We start from the raw sequence: 25,960 nt of genomic DNA on the forward strand, positions 1-25,960 counted from the left end.
ATGCGTGCACTCACACGCACACACAAATGTAGACACACACACCTCAACACCAACAGAGCGCACTGCGCCGTCGCGTACTGCTGATCCCATTTCTGTGCGTCCAGATCCACATTTTTATTACTAATTAAAATGTCCAGATGGTAAAATAACACCTGATCCAAGGGGCTTTTAAGTACAGTCATTGTCAACACTCAACTCCTACATTGTCAGCAAACAGGAAAAACTGGCCTGCACTGAGTTTTGTATGTGCTGCTTCCAACCCATCAGTGTAATGCAGTTGAAACTTTAATAATTTGAACACCAAGATGTCCACATTAAACTCTTTACCAAGAAAAAAGAGAAGGAACACCATTAAGAGAAAGGGTACAGACTCCAGCAGAACCGAGCATCATCTGAAAGCGGTACAACTGGGTTTTCTGGAGGAACATGTATCAGGGAGGAAAAAGCATGATGCCCTTTTCCTCCATCGTTTTTTATAGGTTCACTAAATCATAAACAATGATTTTCTGGATATACCTGTGTCTTTTAATTTGGAGGGAATTTTTATACCGCACCTAGGTGCAGCTCTTAAGCCTAAAGCAAAACAGTCATTATCTTACAAGATTTTTAAAAATACGGATACTGGCCTGACCCGGGCGATTCAGTTAGGCCTTGTCTCATGAATAATATTCTCCGGGAAATCACAAATGCTTTAAAATGTTTAAAGCTGTTACTTCCTAATCCTAAGTGGGTTCTTCTTTTTTTTTTTTCTTTCTTTCTCTCAAGCAAACATTTTTGCAAACATCTAGGCTGCTTTGATACGCAAATGTTCCCTCAAACATTTCCACCAGCCAGCCACTGAAATCTCTCCACAGACCCCGACCAATGGGAAAGTTTGCAAGAGAAATATGAGAAACAACGGGATGAGAGCACGTCCAGGAGCCCTGGATTCACTGGCCACAAACAAATGTTGATTCTGTTGCAATACCTGCAAGAAAACCTATGATGTGTTAGCGAAACAACTACTTTAAAATTCTCAGTCACGGGGCAGTAATTCTCCTTGATTGAAGCCAGAGCTTCTGGAGAGGGTAAAACTGATCGCCCTCGGGTATCCTATTTCAGAGTTCAGTAACTCCAGGAAACGTGTCTTGCTGCTGGACAGTGAACATCTCATCACTTAAAAAAAAAAAATACCCAAAGGAATTAACATCTGCAAAACAGGAAACAGAAAAAGCAATCAAAAGTGCTACACTAGGGTCCCAGATCTTAACAGGTACAACATTAATGGGGCACTTTCAAAAATGTTCTCCCAAGGGAATGAACCAAAGAAGATGGCCCCTAGAGCCATCTTTAGGATATAAATAATTCGGGAAATAATTCATGCAAATGAAGGACTTTTAGAAACAAAAACAAGAGGCCAGTACTCAAAACAATTATTTTTGACAATTATTATGAGTGAAGGCAATCTCCAATACCCCCCTTTCTCTTTCACACTCTACTCCACAAACAGCCCCCCAAACCTGCTTTGAGGAGCAATGAGAGTCCTTGATAACAGCTCAACAAATAATTTCAAAGCATCTCCAGTTTGCTCAGTCACAGAAGCCACCAGAGGCTAGCCACGCTGGAAATAAAACCGAATTTCAAGATTCCGCTTGCTAACACCATGCTAGGCATTACTGAGGAAAGGAGGGGTTGTAAATTTGGTGGGAGGAGAACACTCACACTGAATTTATCAAAGCCAGTGGAATGCTGAACTTGTACAATTAAAATGCTCCACTTCTCCCCCACTAACCTGCTGATCGACACTGGTTCCTTCACTGCTGCCGTCACTTCCTCATTTACACATATTAGAGGTGGTCAAAGATTTCATCAGATGTGGTTCTGACAATAGCAGCAAAGTGCCTAAAGCCACAGATTCTAACTGAGCCCAAAATACAGATATGGGGGGAAAAAAAGGACCAATCACAGCAGGAAGCACTTTAAAAGAAAAAGGGCGGTGGGGGAGGGGGGAGGAAACATCTTGAGTAGTTACTCTGCACTTAGCTGGACTGTATGAAAAGGAAATAAGAAAGCTCTATAAAATGTCAAAATTAACCTATCGTTTCAGATTGCTTACAGGTGAAATTCTACCATCTGGATGGGCAGTTTGCCCGCATAAAAAATAAGTAAACTAAAGGAAAAAAAAAATCTTCTTCTGCCTACTATTTTAACACAATAGATTTTAAAGGAAAGAGGACAGACCCACACACCATAATCTCTAGACACTGACACACACACACACATTTACACAACATGTGTGATTACACACACACACATGTTCACTCACAAACTGTGACAAAACAAAAGTTGGAAAAAGCCAGAGACTGAAATAAAATTCTGTTTCTTGGAACTCTAAAAGATTAATAAGGAATAAAAACCTAGTCAGTCTTAATTGCATAATAGGGGAAAAAAAAGATGTACTTTTAAGTTTCTCATTTAATAACTGACGATACTTTCAATTTCACTGAGATACTCTAAAAAAACAAAACCTAGCCACTCAAAGTTTCTATCTTCCCCTAACAAGGCATATTTATATTCTTTATGCTGGGCTAGCAACTTTGGGAATTGCAACTTAACTTTAAATAAACAGGAAATTGCATCTTGGGGACTGCCTGAAGTTGTTTTATATCATTTGAGAGTGAAAATGCTTATAAATTTGACAATTTATGAAGAAATATGCTTTCATTCTCCCTTTCTCTTAATCCTTATACACATCTTTAAAAAAAAAAAAAAATCTGCCTCAGCAGAGAGATCTGACTTAGTAATAATTATTTTTTAACCTGAAGATCAAATCTGAAATCAAGTTACAATTCAGTTTAGGTTTTTTACTTTCTAGTGTTGAGACTGAGAAAGAACTTTCAGTTTAACTTTAGGCTAGTCTGACAAAACATGGTACCAGGTTGGCACCAAATGGTTGTTTGCCAATCTCCAGTCACACATTTTGAAAGCAGCACACAGAAGGTTTATAAATTAATAGCTCTCTGTACTGAACGCTTGTCGATATGTCTGTTCTGGGGTTTCTGGGTATCCATTTTGATTGTATAGGGTCTCTTAAAATCACGTTTGAAGCCCAACACTAAACCAGAAGTGTTGAGTGAGAGAATTATGGGCACATTCCCAAACTCTTACACCACTAAACCACAAAGGGAATAGATTTAAAAAAAAAAAAAAAAAAAAGCAAAGGGAAAAAAATCATCCAAAAAAAGGAAAAAAGAAGAAAAAACCCACCCTGAATAGAGAAATAAAATACTTGCTTTTCTTTCAACCTTATGGGTAGCACACAGAGGGAGGCACCGGAAGATCGAAGCATAAATGCGTGGCGAGGTGTCTCCAAAAAGCATGAGGATGAATAAACTGTCGTGGCATAAATTTGCCAGCTAGAGGACAGAACACAACACGCTGGGGCTTGGCTGTCCTAACATGTTTTACTATGTAAATTTAAATAGTCTTGGAAGGGAAAAGGAAACAGGGGAGAGAGGTGGAGAGTTTTGTTTTTAATATTAAAAAAAAAAAAGTTTGCCAGAAATTCTCATAGTTGGTTCACAAATAAAAGTACTTTCACGGCTGTTATTAAAAAAAAAAAAAAAAAGAATCTAGTTCTTAGGCTAAAACTCATCACATGTTTCCTACGATGGAAATTCAGGGGGGTGGTTTAAAGAGTTAAAGACTCCCTACCATTAATTTGCATCTGGTGCTTTTAGTGTGTGTGTGTGTTTTTTTCTTCCCTGAAAAGTTGGCAGAGCTGCCGATTTTCCATAATGCAAGCATTTGGGAATTGTGAGCGGAATGAAACCGATCCAATCTCCTGACTGCGACATGAATTTTCATTAATTACAACCTTGTCAGCAAAAGCATTATCAAAGCTGAATATGAAAATGCTAATGAGTCCTCATTTGCATATTTTTCTTTGTTGGAATGTCATTAATTATTACATTTTATGATGATGAATGCAGCTGTCGAAGCTCTCCGATGCATAATTAGCCATCAGAATGCCAGGAGCCGATCAGCATTTTTGGGTGAAAAAAAACAAATTTCACTTCCACTCTCCCCCCATCCCAGCACCACCCAACACACAGACTCCTGCACACACACGCACACACACAGCCCTGATGACGACAGTCCTGAGGCCGGACTTTGGGGAAGTTGAAAAGGGCTCCTTTAGAGGGAATTCATTTTTGCTTTAAAATTATTTTGTTTTTAGCGGATAATGGTCTTATACAATAGAAGCAGCTCTTAATAAAAAAAATCGTTATTCCAGCTTAATTAATGCCACGCTTAATTATAACACCATGATGTCAGCGGTTTTAATTAAGTATTGGCTCCGTTACAAAAAAAAAAAAAGAGGAAAAAAAAAAAAAACTCCTCGCTGCAGTAAGAGTCACAATACAGATTCGTGCAAATCATTTCTGCGATTTTTCTGGGCTTCCGTGGTTCATGAACTATCCAGATATTAACAGGCAAGATGAAAACTCCAGGCACACACGCGTGCGCAGTGGGGCGCGCGCACGCACACACACACACACACACACACACACACACACGCGCGCGCGCGCAAAGGGGGAAACCCGGCCTTTGCTGCCACATTACTTGGACAGACTTTAGAGCTTACCTACTTGACCACTTTTTTGAGCTAAAGTGTAAGTGAAGATGACAAAACATAGCTCATCCTCTCCCAGCCGCTGGGAACGGTGTTTATAAGTAAAAAAAGAAAAACAACACAGAGCAGATGGGACCATTACACATGACCAAACCAATCAATCACAGATGAAGGGCCCAGGTGCAGCGCAGCCGTGCAACAACGCACCATTTCACAGTCTGTCAGACACACACACACGGTCGTCCATGAGTGACCCTCCTCGGCTCCCCCCGGACCTCATCTGGAGCGCTGCGCCCCTCTCGCCTGCCTACGCTCCAACTGACGTCTTCATAATCGCCCTGTCTTTCTATCTGCCGGGGCTCCTGCGAACAGAGGAGGATGGAAGGGGTGGCGACTGGGGGGGTGGGGGGGGGGAGGGAGAGGGGGGAGGCAAAACGGGGAGGGGAGATGAGGACAGGGGCTCCCATCATTGTCACTTACGAGGAGTCCAGCCTTCTTCCTTCTGCCATCCCCACGGCCCCTCCCTCCCCAACCACCATCAACAATCACTTCTCAAACCATCATGAAGCTCATTAATTTTTAAGGGTGACTGCTTGGTTGCCGCACCCCAACTGTCTGCCATTAGGCATCGAAATTTTGTTTGGGAGTTCTTGCCTGTGCAGGAGAAAGATGTCTGTGGCTGGACAAAGTCACAATTCGATTGAAATGTCAGAAATTAATTAATTGGAAGTGCTGAGCAGTACTTTCCAAGGCCCCCCCAAAATAGGTTCAGATGAAACCCTTGTTACTCAAAAGCCTCTGAGGAGCCAACCCTGTCCTAACATTTTGTGTCTTAAATAATTTCCGTGGCCTTTGGCGTCCTATGTCACAGACTCATCCAGAAATCACTGAACGAACCCAAATGAAATTGTACATTTGCAAGGGTCACAGTCTACTTTGGCAACACAACAGAAATACCAGAGCAGACACAACAAGTTAAGGACAGGCTCCCTGTTTTAAACTCAGAATTCTTAATTCCCAGCCTAACTCTGTGTGGCTTTCAGCTTTCTGTTCCTTAAAAAACAAAAAAACAACACAAGGGGAAGAAAGTAACCAACAGAAAGCACTGAAACCCACCTACCAACTTTGAAAAAAATCCCATTAAATCACATCAGAAAAAGAAAGACCGGTTTTATTAATTCAGTATACTTTTAATCATGAACTCCTTCTTAAGCTTAAGTAATTTATAACTGAGTTTTTGAGATCTGTTGATAGAGAACAAATAATATAAGGAATCAGCTTTATTGATTTCAAAGAATTGAAAACGGACACTTTTCCCAGCTTTAGGAGACGATTGCTCATCCAGTGACTGGGGGCTTTCAACAATTTATAATTTTTTTTGCCCATTTGGAGATGAGACGGAGTTTAGGAAAGCACTCAAACCCTACAAAGAACAACTATATGACTGCAAAATAGCTTAAGGGATTTATGTCCCAAAATGTTCATGACATTCTAGGCTTTACTGGGAAATTAACACTGAGAACAAGAAAAAGTTCAACAAAATAGAACACGCAGTCCAGCCATGCTAAGAATTAAGTCAAATGTCATTTATGTGCAGTTTCATGGAATGGTACAAAAATAAAGAGTACAGGCTAAGTTGGGTGAGAAAATGTCCCACCTAAAATCTGCATGCCATTCCATTTACAGGCAAAGGCAATTTTACAGAACACTAGGCAGATTGGATTCGTTGAAATGAAAGCTTTGTCTCTTAGCATGGGCCCAACCATCAATTCAAACATGTTCTCAAAACCGTTTGATGACACACTTGTTTTGGGTTTTATTTTTTTCTTCTGAGGATTCAGTATGCTTCTCATCTTCTTTACCATCTAATTTGTCCTTCGGAAACTTTTAAATATTGAAGTAATCATGAATCTTTCTGTTCCCCAAAGCATCCTGTAATTTTAATGCTTAGTCCTTGTTAACAAGGCACCTCATCCCTGAACTCCAAAAGAAAGACAGAGAACATATTTATTAAAATCTTCCATCGCTCTGTAGAAAGGATCACCTTGTGTTTTGAATGTGTATTTTTTTTTCCTTAAGGAACAACAGACTACGCATTTGCATTAATAAATTTCTATTTTCAAGCTCAATAGAAATTGCAGTACAAAAAGCAGATGTGTATGTTGGATTCTTTCAAATTAAATTTCCAAAAGGAGAGCCTATTCTCGCTCAAGATCAAAGGAACTAAAACATGATCTCCTCCTCCTTCCAATATAATTACAGAGATTTCATTTCTTTTGTTACATTGAGCACAACAGGTAAATTTCAGACCTGGAGGATAATGATCAGGTGCTGCGGCTCAGCTTTGCTGGGTTGCTGAATCTCTCTGCTCGGTGCCCCTGCTGTTTAAACTACCACTCTACAGGGAGATGCGAAATGCCTAATGCGCTCCCCTCTACTTTATTCTTGGAGGTCTGTTTCCTTTCCGACAGAGTTCTCAGGTGGACACAGCCCATGTGACCCAAGGAGGGCATGTCCATCCTACAAGGCACATCAGGAAAAAAATAATCACATTCGTAGGCGTCTTTTATTGGTAGGCTAGCTGCAAACCCTTTTGGAGGTAGATGGGGTATAAATAATAAATAATGAGGAGTGACACTGTTAGAAATGTCATATCCTGGCAGTCCTGTGAAAGGACACGGCCCTGGGGAGAGAGAAGAAAAGAGAGGCAGCCCACAAAGTCATCCAAAACTGAGGTTCGAAAGAAAATCGCTCCCACTCTGGAATGATAAGCAGGATCTATTTTTTTTTGTGTGTGGAATATAGGTCAAGAGAGAACAAAATTTAATGTCGTACCCCACAAAAACAGACAACTTTGGGAAAGAACAGCCTCTAGGCTGAAACATCCTTGAGAACAACTACGTTCTACATATGTATTTCCATCTCCCTTTTAAAATTCCTGGTACCTCATTTCATCCTTTGCTGCCCATAGGCATCTGTTCCCCTCTAATTATTTGCCATTTAGAAAAACTCTGCTTAAATTCCGTGTGCATCTGTCCCTTGCTTAGTGTACATTTGTGATGTTTAAATATGGTGCTTGATATTAGAGCAGCCTTGCATGTAAGCACAAAAACTTTCCCATCCCAGAAAAATGTTTCAATATCCTCTCCCCCAAAACATATACACAAAGTAAATTCAAAATCACCAAGGTTTTATAAAATAAGTACATACTCCTATATACATCGTGCATGTGCACGTGCGCGCACACACACGCGCACACACACGCGCGCACACACACACACTCTTCAAAGACTTGGTTGTTGGTAAACAAAGATTCTAGTGTTAGCTTCCAACCAATGCCTTCACAATACAAATGCCAGTAAGAATATTCTTTCCAAAATATAGTCTTTTACTTATAAGTAGCTAGGGTCTCCTAGCTCCTGAACTATTTTTGGCTAGTCTAGGAAATGGAATATGATTACTTTGCATGGAAATATTCATATTTTAAGGATATCCTCTCTTGAAAATATAAGAAAAAAGACTTGGAAAATTAGACATAGTTTGGTAGCATCAAAAATCTCAAATCAATTCCTTCCTATATCTCTTGCACACATGTGTCTTTCTCTTCGCCTATTCCTTCATCCTTCATCCTTCTACCTACTCCTCCCTCTTTACTCCCTCCCTTAAAGGAAGGGTATTGTATGAGGGAAAAGCATTAGATCCGGAACATGAAAACTTGACTTCTAAATTTAGTTCCGTCAAAAGCCAGGTGGATCTGGTTCCTTATCTGAATTGGAACCAACGATCCCCAGGCTGAGGAAGAATTACTATTAATAATAATAGTAGAAGTAGTAGTAGTAATAATGATAGTTTGCTCTGTGCCAAACATTTTGCAGTACAGTGGGGTGATTTTAACAGCATGGATTTGGAAGGCAAAGTGCCTGAGTTTGAATCCTAGATCCACCTCTAATGAGCTGATGACCCTGGCAAGTTACTGAATATCTCAGTGCCTCCATTTTCTCATCAGAAAAACAGAGGATTCGTATAACATTGATGCCATGTGGCTGTTGTGAGGAACAAATAAGACATGAAAGGCACTCAGAATATGTATTCGTACTTTATCATGTCTCCACCACACAGTAAGTTTCATGCAAAAAGGGAATATCTTCGTTCACCACTATATTCACATAGCCTAACATAGTGCCTGGCACATGGTGTGGAGGAGGTAAATAAACCACTCTTCAGTGAATGAATGAATGGGTGGATGAACAAGGAAACATGCCTCATTCTTGTAGAACCCATGATTCTGAAACTGAACTGTTAAATACATACTAGGTGAAATTTATATGGTGCTTTGCATGACCTCTGTTTTCAGGAAACTGATAAATTCATGGTAAGAATGAGGCTACCTACAAACAACTATCATTATAAACCATAAAGAAAAAAAAATCACATTGGAAGTATAAAAGATGAATACTTGGCCAGGTCAGAGGAAAGATAACTCAGTTCTGTGGGAATGGGGAGTCGAGTCTTCTGACCCCATGATTCCTCCAGGAAAACTCTTGGGAAAGAAAGGTCAACCAAACCATGGCCACTACGTAGTTAAAGCCAAGAGATGATGTTCACTTCTCATCTTCCTTGGCGATCAGAAAGACACTCTTATCCCTTCCATTTTAAAAACATGCCTGATGTGGCTTCCATGCCAACACATTTCCTTTTTCTCCTACTCCTGGGGGTTCTATTTCATTCTCACCCAAAAGACTTTGAATGTTGACAGTCCTTCGATGCAGAGGCCCTACGTTTTTCCTTGTTACTTGAGACTCCAGACACTATATTATATCTTCAACTTGCATCTATATGTTGAAGACCCCTTCGGCTGAAGACTTTTGTTCGGACATCTCTAAGCTCTACACCCATAACTTCAACTGCCTCCTTGATATCTTCACTTGAATGGCTTAAAAGTACCTCAGACTGAATGCCAAACTCCTGATCTTCTTTTTGCACACTTAGACATTTATTAATGTTCCCTGGAGTTTTACAGAAATTGAAAAAGAAATGAAATTACATTTATTAAGAATCTCCCATTTCTAGCTCCTGTGCTGGGTGCATATATCTCATTTAATCTTCATTACAATGCTCTGAGGTAGATCTTACCGTCTTCATTTTTAAGATGAGCGTCATAAGGCTCAGAGAAATTGCCTCCATTTCATCACAGACCATGGATTTCAAGCTACAAGGCTCGAAATTAAGAGGATGAATAATGTTTGGTGTCAAGAAACAATCTTGTTCCCTTAGCTTGAGCCTTATAACCTAGAAGCTGTTGTTACACGGGGAGCCTCCTGATTCATCCTGGAGAGAGATTTTGGCAAATCAATGAGAGGTCGACCCAGGGGAAGAAAGGAAATTACAGAGCAACATCTTAAGCAGAGAAAAACCGACAATAAAAAAGTAGAAAATGTATAGAAAAGAAATATTCATGGGGGAAAAAAGTTACAAGCTAATTTTAAAAGAACTGTAAAAACTAGGGGTATTAAATATATTGTAATCAATGGAAAGTTACAAAGATGGATATTTTAAAAATCTGTAAATTTTATTCATAGTCAAAAATAAGAAAACAAGAACCACATAAGGCCCACAGAAAGCATGTAATGAAATGAATCCTGGGCAGGGTTGTCCAAAATGGAAGAGCCTCACATGGCAGCGGAAGCTCTCTGACCCAAGCCCTCGACCACACACATCTCCTTGAGTCCTCCATCTCTTCCTTTGAAAGTCCCTGCAGAAGCTGCAAGTCCTGTGACATTCTTGCACAACATGAACGACTATTCTTCATACCCTGGCTTAGGATAAAACATGTACCCTTTCTTGGTAACAGGTGACATCCTATACCCTCTTATTGCTCCCACTCACAAGGAGACTTCCATCTCTTCCATGACAATTCCTGAAAATGTCATTTATCTGACTGGCTCATCAGTAAGTCTTCCTCAATCCAGGTGACTGATCCCCACACCCCCCAAACCTGCATATTCCACTGTTTCTTGACACGATCTAGTACAGACTGTTAAAGCTTGCATGGCTCAGATGTTTACAGGCAGGTAACTGCTACCTGTCTCCTTGGAGGTGAAGATTTCTGTGACTGGGGAATTCCTCTCTCTACACATGGCTGGCTAGAATAGAGGTTCCCAGACAGAGGAAATTAGACATGTTGACCTTAAATGTTACAAGCTCTATTATTCACATAATATTAATATTAGACCATTCATCTCCCTGTCTCCACAGGTTTAGATCTTTGATCTCTCCAGCTGTCAAGGAAAAATATTTTTCTGGCAGAGTGAAGTGGGTCACACACCCATCTCTAGCAATCGCGGACAGGTCCCGTTGCATTTTCTGGCTCAAATGGAGAGGGTTTCTCGCTCCCGGTACTCGCCATGCCAAACTGCCTATGATCTGTTGCAGGAAAGGATCGTGGGTCTGCAAGGTGATGAGGGGGGGGGTGGTGGCTGGGCAGTTCACCTTGTGGCTTTCACCCAGCGGCCACAACCCTGGCAAAGGGTCTAATTCCCAAGCTTTCCACTGGGAAACTGGGAGAGGCAGACTCAGAGCAAAAAATGCTATGTTCGGGTTTCCAAATCAAAAATGCCACTTGTGAGCCATGCCAACCTCCAAGACAGACGTCCTACTGGAAATACATGAGTGGTCCAGTATCACACAGCGACTAATCAGGAAGCTCTACCCCCAAACTCCAAGCTCTTCCCTCGCCTATATGTATAAGGATAAAAGAGGGTAACAGCTCATAAAGGAAAAGAGTGGTGAGAGGAACAGAGAGTTCCTTGATTTCGGCATGGTGGATGTTGAGGGAGGTAGCTTTCAAAAGTTAAAAAGAATAGGCTAGGGAAAAACAGGAAATTTGACACAGTGCTCCCTCAGATGTCAAAGCCTTTGAGACTAGGTGGTTTCAGGAAAGCTGCACGCTATGTAGGTGCCGATTCGTGGACCTGAAGTGTGTCCCAATTTGAATACGACCCCAGGAGACTAAAGTATGTGGTCTATGAACCACACTTTGACAGTCACTGCCAGAGAATGGAAGGTCCATTGGCACATTTATACGCAGAGGGAACAGGAATTGGGAAAGAAAGGGAAGAAAAAAGATAGAACAGGAAAGATTTCTGGAATAAGATTCCAGGACAAGCAAGTGAACGTAAGGGGAAAGATGCAGATGCTGCAGGCTGCCAAGAGAATGAAGAAGGATCACATTTTCTTCTAAGATGGGAGAGAAGAAGCCAGCTGAAGCTGAGTGGCAGGTATTCTAAGATGAACTACCTCAAATCAAACAACTCATTCCTACGTCTGACAGTTCCCGGAAACCCCAGGACTCTTGCTTCACTTTGTTGTCGCATTGCTTCCTATCCTCCTACCTTTCTTCTCTGAGGACTACAGGACCCACTGAGGGGCTGCCGGGCTCGAAGTGCACAGGGAAGCCAAGAAGCCAGCCAGCCGCAGATGGTAACAGAAGCAAGGTAGACCCTGCCGTCTAGGGAGAATCAAGGTTAGATTTGGGGTTTGGAGGTGGTCCCCTGAGAGCCAGTGTTTCTTTGATTTCAACAAATCCTCATGTGACACAACAGACATTCAACATGGACAGTGGGACAAATGAAGTCAACAGGCCTTCCAAAGATACAGCAGCATGAGAAGCAAGAGGGCATAAAGATACAGAAAAGCAGGGGGCGGAATGTCTCAGAAAGTCAATCCTGCAGAAATCAATGGGGAAAGTAGATTGAAAAATGTAGATTTTTGGCACTTAAAAATGATCACCATCATTGATAACAGCGAGCAAAGATCTGCATTTATTCATCCTCTTCATCAGGTCAAATAAGTGGGAGAGGGGAAAAAACCAGAGACCAACTGAAGACCTACTATGTGTCAAACCCTGGGCTTGGCACTTTCAAAGCATCGTGAGGTGGGTCTTATCTCCATTTCCCTCACACAAAAAAGGGAGACCAGGAGTTTACGGGGTTGAGCCAGGACGCAAACTGTATCTGAGTGAGCACGGAAGCAGGGTGTCTCAATAAAGGCAACAAACCAGCAAACTAGATTGACAATCTGTCAGAGAAATCCACTACGCCCCTCACGCCTCCCCGTTGAGAACACTTTTTACTCTGATTCTGCTTGGACTCCGGTTCTCTAAATCGTTTCTCGGTGCTTTCATACTGTTCTGCTTAAAGACTGTCCAAGATCGGAAACTGCCTGGGTGTAAACAGTGACCTGAATTCCACAGGGGAGCCTCACTCCAGGCCAGCAGAGCAGTGAGCAAATCCCAGTCCTTAGCAGGTGCAGGCGTTCTCATTCGTAAAGCAACAGGTCCTACGCTCATCAGCCTCATTTATCCCTTATTAAAAATTAATGATGATGGCATTTTCCCTTGACTTTGGCCACTCTTATTAATCATTCTTCTTGTAAGGTTCTTTTCCTTATTATTATGGTTTAATGGGTTGCTGAAATGTTAAGGGAAAAAAAAAAAAAAAAAGACTCAGCAGTCATTAGTGTGGTCCTTTACCTCTGGCTTTTTGTATCTTACATGCACTGGGGATACTTCCTACACCATCCAGAGAAGCAGCTGGGGGTGCTGGTTAGAACACGTGCTTCAGGTCTGGCGGGACTGTGTGCCAATCCTAATCATATCACTAACCAAGTAACCTCACGGTCCTTCACTTTCCTCATTCGTCAAGTGAAGAAAATACATCCTTGTCACAACAGCACCACGTTCGACACACAGTCAGGGCAAAACAACGACTGGCTATTGTTACCGCATCGGGATACTGATGACCATTTGGGGACATTAACAGATAAGCATTGTGGACGTTGTTGGACAAAGGTCACGGTCATTCTTTAGAGTTCAGTGCTGATGGAGCATGGATTTAATTTGTTCTAATGTGGTCAAGGAAGCTGTATATTTGTATCACAGGCACAAAGACTGGACCTGAATCTGGACTGCTTTGAAAATGCACGCCTTGGGTGGCATGGTCAAATAACATAGACAGCCGTGAGACGAACGTTCTCCAAATCCATCCAACTGTGCGCGCTGCTGAGGTAGCCACAGCTCTACAAGCAGCAGCACACGTCTGCAACCGCACGTATCTGTGCTATGCTAAGGGGAAAAAGACACCACCTCGGTGGTGCCCAAGGCTTTTTTGCACTTACCATTGTATTTTAGTTCCAAACAAGCCTCTTTGTTTTATGACCTCTTCCCTCTGCACCTCTCTCTCTGCTTGTGTCCCTTATGTGCCCAGTCATCCATGTGCACCACGCCGACAGTGCCATTTCCTCTTCAGCTGTCACCCTTGAGTAGTTTTCCAGTCCTTTATAGGCTAACATTTAAAGACATAACTCCTACCCACTTACAACTTTTATTCTAAAGAAAAGAAAACAAATCAGGCTAAGATCGCCGGAGTCCAACTAACTTTTTTCAAATACCTCTCAAGCATCGAATAGTTCCATTCAACGCACTTGCAACTGTAGGGCAAATTCAAGCAAATCTTTCTTCATTCACTCTGTTCAGCTTTCTCCTACACACTGATTTCCAGTATCTTCTTGGCTCTTTGTTAATGTCACCAAAAAAGTGTTCACTGCAGTCAAACTTACTTACAATAATTAATTTTGAGTGATAAGCAAGTATCTAGTTTCAATCACTGTAGATTTTTTTTTTTTTTGGTTTGCATGCATAGTTAAAAAAAAAAATCAAGCAATTTTTCTGTTTACTTGATATTGTCAAATGCTCCAAGGAAGAATCCTGGTTCTGGTAACGTGTTCTGGTCACCTCAAATATCCTCATCTAAGATTGCAGAGAAGCCCTGTACTCTCCAGGAATACCTATCTGATGAACTAGAAATACCAATTGCAGTGAATTTCAGGACATTCCCTCAAGCACGGTATGGTCTTTGCTTAGCCCAATACCTGTCACTGGGTGAGTGATCAATATATATAAATTATAGGTAACCTCCAACTTTCCCTGTAAATATACTGAGTTATCAATACGTCTGTCTGCAGTCATCAGACCAGACCTGGAAATGATTACAGAGCTATTTTTATTACCTAGCCTTTGATTTGTCTCCATGACATTGGCAAATGCTGAGACTGACCATTTGGTGCTACACATGCTTCTGGCCCTTTATCAAAACCACTAGCTACATGTCTAGCCTTTGTCTCTCCCCACGTGAATAACAGCTCCACGAGGGCAGGGGATATTTTCTGCTTTGTTTCCAGATGTAGCCCAAGTGCCTGGCACATATTTGCCAAATGAATGAGACAGGTTGAATATGGCTTAGAAGGTCCTTCAAAAACTGGCTCTTGTGGACATGGAGAACCCTTTCCTCATGCCCGCCTTCTTCCAGTGCTCTGAAAGAGATGCCCAGTCTCTCCCTCCTAACCTCCTGCAGATGTCACTCCCTCCGCCTCCAACGTGCCTCCATCTTGTTCCCACACCAGCTCCCTCTGTGTCTCCTCCCGACCTTCAGATCTGAATTTAGATGTCTCCTTCCTTTGAGCTCTGTCCCTCTCCACCAGAAGCTCCCAAAGGACCCTGTATTTCTCTAAGCATTTTTACTTGCTGTGTTTTCCACCAGAAAGAATGTTAACTCCACGTATATGGTTTTCTAGGGTATATCTCCAGCCCCAAGACATGCCAAGTATTTGGCACAAAGCTAGTGCTCGATAAAAATCTGATGAATGGAATTAACAAATGACTTAAAGACTGAACACTAATATAGGACCATAAGAAGCACGTCTCTTACCCAGAGCAACTGATCCAAATCAGTACGTGGGATACAAGTCAAATAAGCTTACAATGTAATTGAAAATCCAATCAATCAATATGTGTGTTGATTCTTTCCATAGGTTACAGGTATTTTGAGCCGGTTAACAGTGGGGTGTGCCTTCAAATAAAACTTCACCAATCAAGATGCTGTGATTAGAAAGAAGTTCACGGGTAAAGAAATGATTATTAATATCCTGAGAAATAATTTCACCTGATTAATGACTTAACTGCTTTATTCATCCAAATATAAGAACTTTAAATCTCTCTAAAGGTTATGTTTTCAACTTGCCAAAAATTCTACATAAAAGTAGGTGCTAATGATTTCAATGGAAAAAGGGAATATGCTGTGTGCAAAAACAAGTAAATACCTAAATTACCTAAATTCCGCACATTTTCTTTACCTTTGAGCCACATATTCCAAAACGTAGAGAAGACTTTAACAGGTTTTCTCTCTGCATTTTTATTTTACTAAATGAAATACAGGGAATCCAACAGAAGCACAAGTCTCTCTACTGCAGTGGCCTAAGTGTTGGCCAGGAGCCTCCCAGAAACGTGTCCGAAAAACCCAAATCAGAGACAAACAGCGCTCTCGTTCCCCAAGTGATGGAACAGCTAACAAAACACCCCTGTTACCCACCACACCGTTTCACAGATTCTGGGGAAAACACAAACCAAAAAACCGAACTACGTGCTCATAACATCAAATCATGGCAGCCTGGGCTTGTTCCTTCCAGTGAACAGACAGCCTTAAAAATTGTCGCGTCTGCTAAGTCACACAAGAACGTGCAGATGATATTACAAAGTATAACAAAAACCACCAAGTACTTGAGAACATACTTCCACCAATTTTGAGGGTAATTTCATCACATTCTTAGCTATTTCCCTAATTGTTCTGCAAAAAGCGAAGCTTCCTTCTTCAATGTCATTTAGTCTTAGCTGCATATTACAAAAAATAATAAATGGACATTCTTTTTGAAATATTTATAGGACTGACTTTCCCCTAATTTGGACTGTCTTTCCTCTGAATCAGTAAAAACTCGTTAACATTTTTCTTACAAGGGAAATCATCCCCATTGCATATACATGTTTAACTGTGAATCAACAAAATGAATATTTGCCACTGACATCATTATTACAGAGGCAAACCTTTAGGGCTATCGGAGTAAGCCTATCGGTTTGAAGGATAAATAAAATTTAAAAACAAATACAGAGATCATTTCAGCCCTTTCTGGAAGTAGGCACAATTTTAACACATTTAAAAACTATCCGTTTTCCTTGACCTAAAAAAAAATGTATTAATTTAGGGCATAAAAATATCTGGATGGTAAACAGTTAGGTGCTAAGTAGGTGATGACTCACTTTTACTGAGTGGAAAAGAAATAGAAGGATTTAAAAATATGTACTCGGTTCAAGAAAAATGAACAGTTTTGAAAACTAAAATGACAGTTCTTTGAAGCGATGTGTAGGTCAGAGGTTCCTAAACCTGGCAGGACATCAGAGTCACCAAAGGCACGTTTAAATTAGACGCTTGGATCGCAGCCCAGACCTCCAAATACAGAACGTCTGTAGGTGGAGCCCAGGCGTCTGTATTATGTGAACGGCCCGGAGGTAGCTCAGATGTACGGTGAGGGTGAAGGGCTACACGATGTGGTCCTATTTCCTTATGGAGCCCAGGGGCCACGGGCTGACAACGGAAGAAGGCCCTTTGTTACATATCCTTCTGTATTAGATGCACGAGGACATTAAGAAATAATGAGTATTCAAAGAAAATACAGGTCAAGACGTACCAAAGCTTCTTCCTGGCATTCTCTGCCCAGCTCTTGCTTCTGCTTTCTCATTAGTCACTGAGCACTTGCAGGTGGGGTGGGGGCTGCTAGGTACCCAGTTACTACATGCAGATCAGTCCCCCCTCAGCAAGATGGCAGACTCACCCAAGTCTCACACCCCCCAAAGAATCATCTATTCCCAGGGACATAACCAGTCCAGTTGCAACTGGCTCTGATCAAAACGTAACAAGAGAAATAATAACGTAGCTGAATGGATCCTTCTACAGATGAACTCAAGTCTACCAGCTTGTAGAGACATTTAAATTACACACGATAATTAAGAGCTTAGAGAGGCTGTTTCAAGCACAGATCACCATCTACAGTCCTGATAGGAAACTGGAGATTAATTTTGTTTAGAAGATTTTTGCCCATGGGAACCAGGTCCTGCAGGACAGAAAACTGTGCAGTAGATGAAAGTTTCTTTGTCCCTCTCCCACATGGTCAGAAATAACATCCCTGAAACTTCTCTCATATGCCATTCTTAGGGAGCCACTAAAGCAACATCTACAGGTGGGAAGGAGTGACCACGGCAAGGAGCCCTCCTCACAACAGCAGTAAACGTCCTAAAGTAAAAGCTGAACACGAAGCAAAGACAGATTAGAATTCTGGGAAGGAAAGTGGGAAGGTGTCAGCTTAAGGAGGCAAATTGCAGAGAAAGAGAGAGTCTCGCGGGAAGATGACGGCTGTCAGCCTGGGATGGGAGGCGTGTTCACCACAGGCTCGAAATGCCGGAGTCCGGGGGAATGGAGAAAGTGAAAAAGTACCTTTGAAAGTCCAGCCTCTTACCTGCCCTAGGCAAGAACTCTGTGAATCCCAAAACAGCAGACAAGGTCAAGGATTCCTAAATTCATGCTTGGGAGCCAAAGTGAGGAGTCTGGTTTGGAGCACTGGGGAGAGGGTGAGCTTGGGAAGAGAGCCACGTCTGAGGACTAGGAAAGGAAGCGGGTACCCACACGGAGAACACAGCCCCGCACGGCGAACAGCCCAGCAGAAACAGAGGCGGCTCTTCTCCAGACATTCTCCATCAGGAAGCCAGTCAAAAGGAAGACCCAGAATGGTAACAGAGTGAAATCAATGGACTTTCTTTACCTGGCACGAGGCAGGGTTGCTTACAGAAGTGAGGGTGCAGCAACTTCAAAGACCCTAAGAGCACATCTTTTGGTGTGTTATGTTCCAGGATCTAGCACACTGCCTGGCACTGAGAAGTACCAATAAACACTGGCCGAATCAATGGCTCAGGGAATACCCTGGAAACAATGATAAGATTCCATAAACACTTAACAAATACTTAAACATTAAACACCGGGCATAGCGGGATAACTCTAAAAGACGGAGGACGTGGGGGACAAAAAAGATGTCTTGGTTATTCAAAGACCACTTAAGATAAATATTTTAAAGGCAATTAGCTTGTTTCCTCGAAGGGTCAGTTTCAAAGGGGCTGGTCTAAGGAATTAACTAGATAAAAAAAATCCACAAAATTATTTCCCACTCTTCTAAGAAACACAGCTACTTGTTCTTCCCCTCCTTCCCAGCTTCTCCTCCATTCTTCTAACTTCTTCTAGATTTTCAGGTGACTACTGCTAAGCTTTAGGGTTTTATTTGTTTTTCTTCTCACCCCTTGATCACCTGTTCAGGCATGAGCCTGATTTCGTTTGTATTTCTTTCTTCTCCCCTGGGAAATTTATGTCTGTTTCTGGCATCTGTCCCCCATCCTCCTTTGTGAACACTGAGGTGAAAAATTCATTTATTTTTTTTTAGCAGTGTCCCCACTGCCTGTCAATAAATTACCCATTCTGTCTCTTCAAGGCTTGACAAACCACTTTGCAGACCTCCTGTTCTGTAGGTGCTCTTAGAAATAACTCATGATTATTTATCATCACCTCATCAGTAATCTTTCTTCCTTTCTTCACACTTAATTTGAAGATTTTTTTTTAATATTCTTAACATCTTCCTGTACTCATGCCAGTCTCCTCCTCTGTAACACTCAATGTCAACTGTGCCTCTTTCTTCATAAATAATTGCTTTGTGCTCTTTAGTTTCCAACTCTGTTAGCGTGATAAGTTGGAACATTCTCATAGTGTGTTTATTCTTACACAGCATTAACTGTGGGGCATCTCCTTACTGAATTTTATCTCTGAATGCGTGTGCCTTTTCTCACTCTGAGTGTTTCTGCTTTCACTGCTTACCCTCCCTTTTTGTTTCTTTTTCATCCTGCTTTAGACAGTCTAAAGTTCAAGGCTGACTATTAAATTTTGCTTCAAGGGACAGAAGGGCTGCAGTTCTGCCTACATATCTCCTGCATTTTTCGGTGTTTAAATCAGTTGCTCTGATGGTATTTGCTGTGAAAAGCATCATTGGATGACCAACTCTAGGGCAACAATCTATTAGGTCCGAACTCCTACATGTGTCACAGATTTGCATAACACCAAATCAAGCTTCCCTGCTTCTTCTTTTTCTTCTTGAGTTTGACCGCAGACTCGCTGAAGCCTCTAGCTGGATTATCATTACACTCTGAAAATATTCTCCCATTCTCCACTTCCAATCATACCCTTTGTTTCGCATAAAACTTAATCAAGAGGAGTTTCATATAAGTTTCCACTTGTACATAATGATAAGTAGCTAAAGCGACATTCAGTACATTTCCAGCCATAATTTTTCTTTCTATATGACACACAGATAAATCACATTTATCTACCTCCTGGTTTTTCATCACGTCCATCATCTAGTGATCCTTACTACCTGATAGGCACCTTGTAACTCCTTTTCCGCTGCAATTTTTGTAACCTGTAATTATTAGCCAGGGTTAGCTTGTACCTGTAATTTCGAGTGATGCCTGTTTCTTCTAAACTGAAAAGTTAAAGAATGAATACCAGCAAGTCCCTTGATTTTCTAATCAGTGTTTATCATACCCATCTAAATGGAGTAAACTGCATGTGATATGTGTATTAAAAGTTACTTCTCAAATATAAACTGCACAAAATGAAACAGCTTGAGTTATCTGGTAGATACCAGCTGATAAATACGATAAAACTGCAAAACAGAAGGATTTTGCCCCTCCAGCGTGGAACAGATTAAGGAAGCCAAATAACAATACTGAGCAACAAGCCACCAATCAGCAGAAATTCTTCAGCAGGCCACGACACAGTGTGAATTTATGTGCTGCTTTTTAATTTTCAATATATATATAGTTATATCTATTTTAAATCAGTGAAAATTTGCACAAATAGAAAGTGACTTTCCTAGGATCACCAAGAAATCACGGCGATCCAGTCTAATTGGCAATGCTTTTAAGCACCACATTTAACTGGATTTTCTTATAGCACTAATGTTCCTCCACCAACACAACTTAGCAGGCAATGTATTTACAAAACTATAATAGCCTGAAAGGAATTAACAATGAACAATGTGCAAAATAGTCAATTACGGGCTTAAACTTTAAACAAGCGCTTACAATGAAAATTTAAAAAAAAAAAAAAAACCATCTTGGCTATTGGGTCATTTTCCAGGCTACTAACTGCTAAACCATGTGCAGAACGTGCTTCCAATTTAACCATCCAGATTTTCTAAAAGGCAGATAGCTTTGCTCTGCAGGCAGAATTAAGTTGGTCTTCAATTTGGTTTTTAAAACATGGCAGTTGTACAGAAAACCAATAAGCTTTTTGCTACAGATTATCTGAAAAAGAAAGGAAAAGGGAAGTCGGTTTTATTTTAAAAAACCTTAATTTGTCTGTCTATAAACGTGAAAAATATAACCTTACTTTGGTTCAGAAAAGGGTGGTAGTTGAACAAATTCTACAGCCCCATCAGTTTCTGAGAAGCAACAGCCCCAGGTCTTGGCTCTTCGGAGACACAGCACTGGCAGTGGGGGTCTGAGCTAAAATAACATGCAGGAGGTCATGGGGGCTTTTAAAAGCTACAAAGAAAATCTGAATGTTTCCTAGCTAAGAAAAGAACCTCTCCGGTCTTACAAGTAATCAGACACAAAGAAATCTGAAAGTTTCACTCTCAAAATGGCTGGTTTCGGGTGGCACCAGATGAAAATCCACACCCAAGGAAGTGACCAGAACAGAAGACAAGTACATGGAGGCACCTCTGGGGCTCGGGTCCACAGAAGCCCTACACACCGGTGCAATGAACCCAGATGGGCTGGCTTTGGTTAATGAAGCATTTGTTCTTCTCATGAACATGACCAGACAGACGAAGTCAAAGAATGGCTCGTCCAGAAAGAAGTCCACAAACGCGAAAACAGTGCACTGACGTCCCCGATGATTTGTGACCGTTATGACATTTATTATGATATCAAGTCAGGTTGACCTAATCTTGGCTCGGGTCAACCTAGACCTTGTATGAGGTCCCATTGCTTGTTGAAAAAACAAGTTTCTGGATCCTAATCCGTTCCCTCTCAAGGAGTGAGTCAAGCTATCAGGTTATCACCCTGCAGTAGGACCCTATTCTTAAACTGCCTGAGAGCTCACGCATGACTCTCCAGGGTTCCTGTTTGTCCCAAGAACTGTGTTCCTGAAAAGCTGTCAGGAGTCTAATTTTCAGAGTCTCAATTTAAAGGCATCCTCTGGACAACACCCTTGTAAAGGAAGTAATTACCTCTCAATTTATCTTCAGTGTTAACCCAAATATTCATATAACCTTACACACTTATAATCAACATCTGGCTCACCCTGTAATATTCTGTCTTAATACCGCATATAAGTGAAGGGACACTTCTGTCCAGGTAATTTTAAGATTTTTGTTGCTGTCGTTTATTTTGAGTTCTTTTCTCATAAGGCCCAACAAGGCAGTCAGTTAATAATGATCAGTCAACTGCAACTTTATTCAACATCATATCCTATTTATTGCCTGAGAAATGTGGTTGATCATACAACTAAAGAACCACATTTGCTTCTTCCATTGGTCACAGAAGAACCATCTGTCTTAAGCTTTCCCTCCAGAGGGAAGAAAAGCTGCAGTAAAGACAAGGGTCCACAATTGCAGAGGTGGGTCCCATTAAGCGCCCTCACCCACTACAGCAGTAACACTGAACATCTATCAGGCGTTCACCATCTACTGGGCACTCCTCCATCCACTACACACGCATGACCTCATCTATTTCACCCCACAATCCTCACAGGTGGATTTTATAATTATCTTCAACATATACGTGAGGAAACTACGTGGAAAGGGTAGAGTCAGGATTAAACCCACGAGTGCACACTGCTTAAACATCACACAGTACAGCCTCTTGGATCAACAGTGAAAGGATGGACTGAGGGCACATTCGCAGACCAAAACCAGCAAGAAGGAGCCTGATAAGTGAAGATCAATACAAAGCCCCATTCTACACCAGGGAGTGGAAGACCTGACTGTAAAAGCAATGAATATTAAAAAAAATAAACACTTAATTTTAGTGGACGGCAAGCTCAACTGTCAGTCAACGCCAAAACATGGGTTTGTCAGTGAAACCTTAGACTGCAGTAATAGTAAAAATGAGAGCAGATCCACTACTGAGTAAACCAGACTGGGGACACTGAGGTAAGTCCTGGATTCACCCCTTGGAGAGGGAAAGAAACCAACCAGAACACACACAGAGGACAGCAGCCAGGAATACAAGGTGTGATTAGACCATGCTCCGTGATTCGTTAAACGTTTTCCAATGACACTTTTGAGGGAAGCAAGGATTCTCATCCTGGGAAACATGTGGAAAGAGAGGCAATACACAGTCCGACGGAGCTTCAGAGGAGAAAAGCAGTATGCCAAGCTGACAGTTACAGAATTGGGACCTTTCTGAAAGTCAGAGCTGCCGCAGTGCAATGAGCTGCCTTGGCAGTAGTGGCTTCCCCAATGCAGCGAGTGCCCAAGCAGAGGAAGGAGTGCCTTTTGCAGGCGTCTATTCATTTATACCTTAGTCATAGTATCCAACAAGTTTGCGAGGGCCTCTTCTAGGATTCCTACACTGGGAGGGAAGCTGATGTAAATCAGAAAGAACACAAAAAGAGCGCCAAGGTCAAGTCCACTTACATGAATCTATGATGTCTTCCCAAAATGAGGGATAAATTTATGAAATGGGAGTTTCATTCCAACCTATCTTAGTGGAAGAAAGAAAGGGGGAAAGGAGGAAGGAAGAAAGGAAGAAGAAAAGAAAGAATTCATTAGTATGTTAGAGATGAATGATTAAATATAACACCAGAATGATTATATGAGCAAATCAAGACTTATCTAGTTTTCTTAAAGGTATCAAACTTTTAGGGGAGAAAAAGACGAAGTGGAGGCCTTTTTTCCCCTTTCAAATTAAGATCTTTAGAAAGCAAAATAATTAATTAGAAAATCACTTTTCTCTCTGGTAACTTATCCATTCCCATGACTTCAGCTACCAAATATGGAATACTGTATGCCAAATCTGCAATCCCCACCCAGAACCACAAATCAATCCACCCACAGACATCTCAAAAATTCACTATGTCCAAAACTGAACTTACCATCTTAATCCCCCATAACCTGCTTCTCTTTCCATATTCACATCTTAATGAACTGCCCCACCGTCCACCAGGTGGCCCAAGCCAGACATCAAGAAGCCAAGGATGACTCCTCCCACATCCATCAGTTACCAAGTCCAGCCGTCTCCTTCCATCTAATATCACTCAAATCCGTATCCTCCCCTTCACCCACATTGTTTCTGATTCAGTCCAATCTCTCATCATTTCCTCTTGGAACTGCTTTAACCACCTCCTGAGTAATCTGCCTGCCTGTCGTGTTGCCTCCTATTCCATGCTGTTGCTAGAGTGACTGTCCTAACCATAAATCAATTATGTTATTCCACTACTTAAATCAATCTTTGAGTAGTTCACTACACGCTTCCATGAAAATCTAACCTCCTCCCCCTACCATACAGGAAAGACCCTTCATTTTTCTGAGGTGAGGGTTCTAACCCAGCTTCCCTGTCACCCCTTCCTCGGTGAACCTTATGGAATCATGTCTCAGTCTTACAGAACCACTCCAGTTCCAGGCTTCCTGTGATGTCCTCTAGCACTCAACACCTCTGCCTTTCTCTCAACTGACAATTTCCTGTTTCACTTGGATAGTTCCAACTCATCCATTTAGACTCAGCTCAGGCATTATCCCTCATAATATAACAACATTCATAATGATTCATCCTGCAACCATTCCCAACTCCCTTCTCTCTTGCCTGCCTCAAGTTCCAGTGCCAACTAACACGGTTAAAGGGTGCTGTCCCAGCTTCCCTTGCAGCTATGAGTATATATCTGTTAGAGATCTGACCAATACGTTGTTAGCAAAATTCTGCTCAAGGCCACCAGTTTCTGGGAATGCTTCACCCCCGCCATGGAATGAGACAGAAGTAAGTACAGATGTCACTTTAATCTCTGCCTCTCCCACTTCCTCTTAAACCCTGACATGGTGTCTTAGACTCAGAAGCTGTCTTGCATTTCAAGAGAAAAAGATGAAGGATTACCATCAGCATGCTGTGGAGGGTAGAAAGGAAAGAAAGCAGCACTGATTTGCTGAATCCACACAGGCAGCTCCCACCTCCAGGCATCCCCTTAAGTGATGGAAAAAGCCACCTTCATCTGACTAACCGACTATTATCAGGTATTCCATTAGTTGCAGCTGAACACACACTTAACTGCTATTGCACCTCAGGGAATTCTCTCCATCTCCTCTACCAGGGAGGCAGTGCGCAGTGGTTAAGAACAGGGCTTTGGAGCTCAGCAGAGACAGCTTCGAGTCTGGGCTCTGCCACTTTACTCACTGTACACTAGGCGGGTGACCTAACCTCTCTGGTCCTCAACTGCACCCCCACTGTCACGTGGAAATGACGATGCCCAAAAAAGAAACAAGATTATATGTGGACAGTATTAGTGGGTACCTGCTATTCACTGAGCACCAAAACACCTCAGCCATTATTATGAGGAAGCTGATGTTTGGTATCCCAGACAGACACTCCAACAGCACCCCGTGCACACAACGATTAATTCCCTAATTTCCTGATTTATAATTATCTGATACCTATCGGATTCCTTCCTTAGCTTGTGGGCCATGCTGAAGACAAGGAAAGTGGCATGTCACTTCCTAGTACCAAACACGGGCCTGCATGGCACACATCTTCCACAAGAACATTTTGGATGAATGAATGAATCAAAGATGAATTGGACTGCTGAAGTTTATCATTTGGTTGGCTTCTAGTACAAATAAAATGTATATGGATGGTTTAAAAACTACACATACGGAGGACCATATGATTGCAGACACACTGATAAAAACATTAATTTTATTGATCAAGAAGCCATTCAGACTTTTAAAGCAGTAAGACATTCTGCTTTGCTTTCACAAATCGGTATTTTGCCCCTTCCCTCCCTGCCGTAAGGGAGTACTTCCTTCCCATCTGAAAATCAAGAGAGCTAAAACACAAGGTGTCAAAACCACTCACAGTACAGCCAAGCCAAAAACAGAACATGGGGTCTACATTTTATCTTCTCTACCTCGTCCAGCTCAGCCTCTAGAAAAGGCTCTCCCTCTGAATACTCCCTTAGTATGAAGTCATAAAATGAACAACCCTTATTGTTTTGTGGGGGGATGATGCGGGAGTGGGAGGGGGGTCGCTTCTCAGGCAAGTCAACAGTTTCCAAATATAAGAATGCGCCATTTTTTCTAAGCCACATTTTGTCATCTACAGTGAAACGCATACGAAACAGTAGTGTATAGAAATGCTATTTCAATCTGACT

General features: G+C 41.7%; 1 protein-coding gene across 13 annotated transcripts in view; it reads right to left on the reverse strand.

Moving 5' to 3' along the window:
- The window catches only part of TCF4 (transcription factor 4), a 344,623-nt gene that overhangs the window by 189,034 nt on the left and 129,629 nt on the right, over positions 1 to 25,960 (reverse strand). The window lies entirely within an intron of this gene.

Source organism: Camelus dromedarius, chromosome 28 (genome assembly GCF_036321535.1).
Source record: "Camelus dromedarius isolate mCamDro1 chromosome 28, mCamDro1.pat, whole genome shotgun sequence".
Taxonomy (NCBI): Eukaryota; Metazoa; Chordata; class Mammalia; order Artiodactyla; family Camelidae; genus Camelus; species Camelus dromedarius.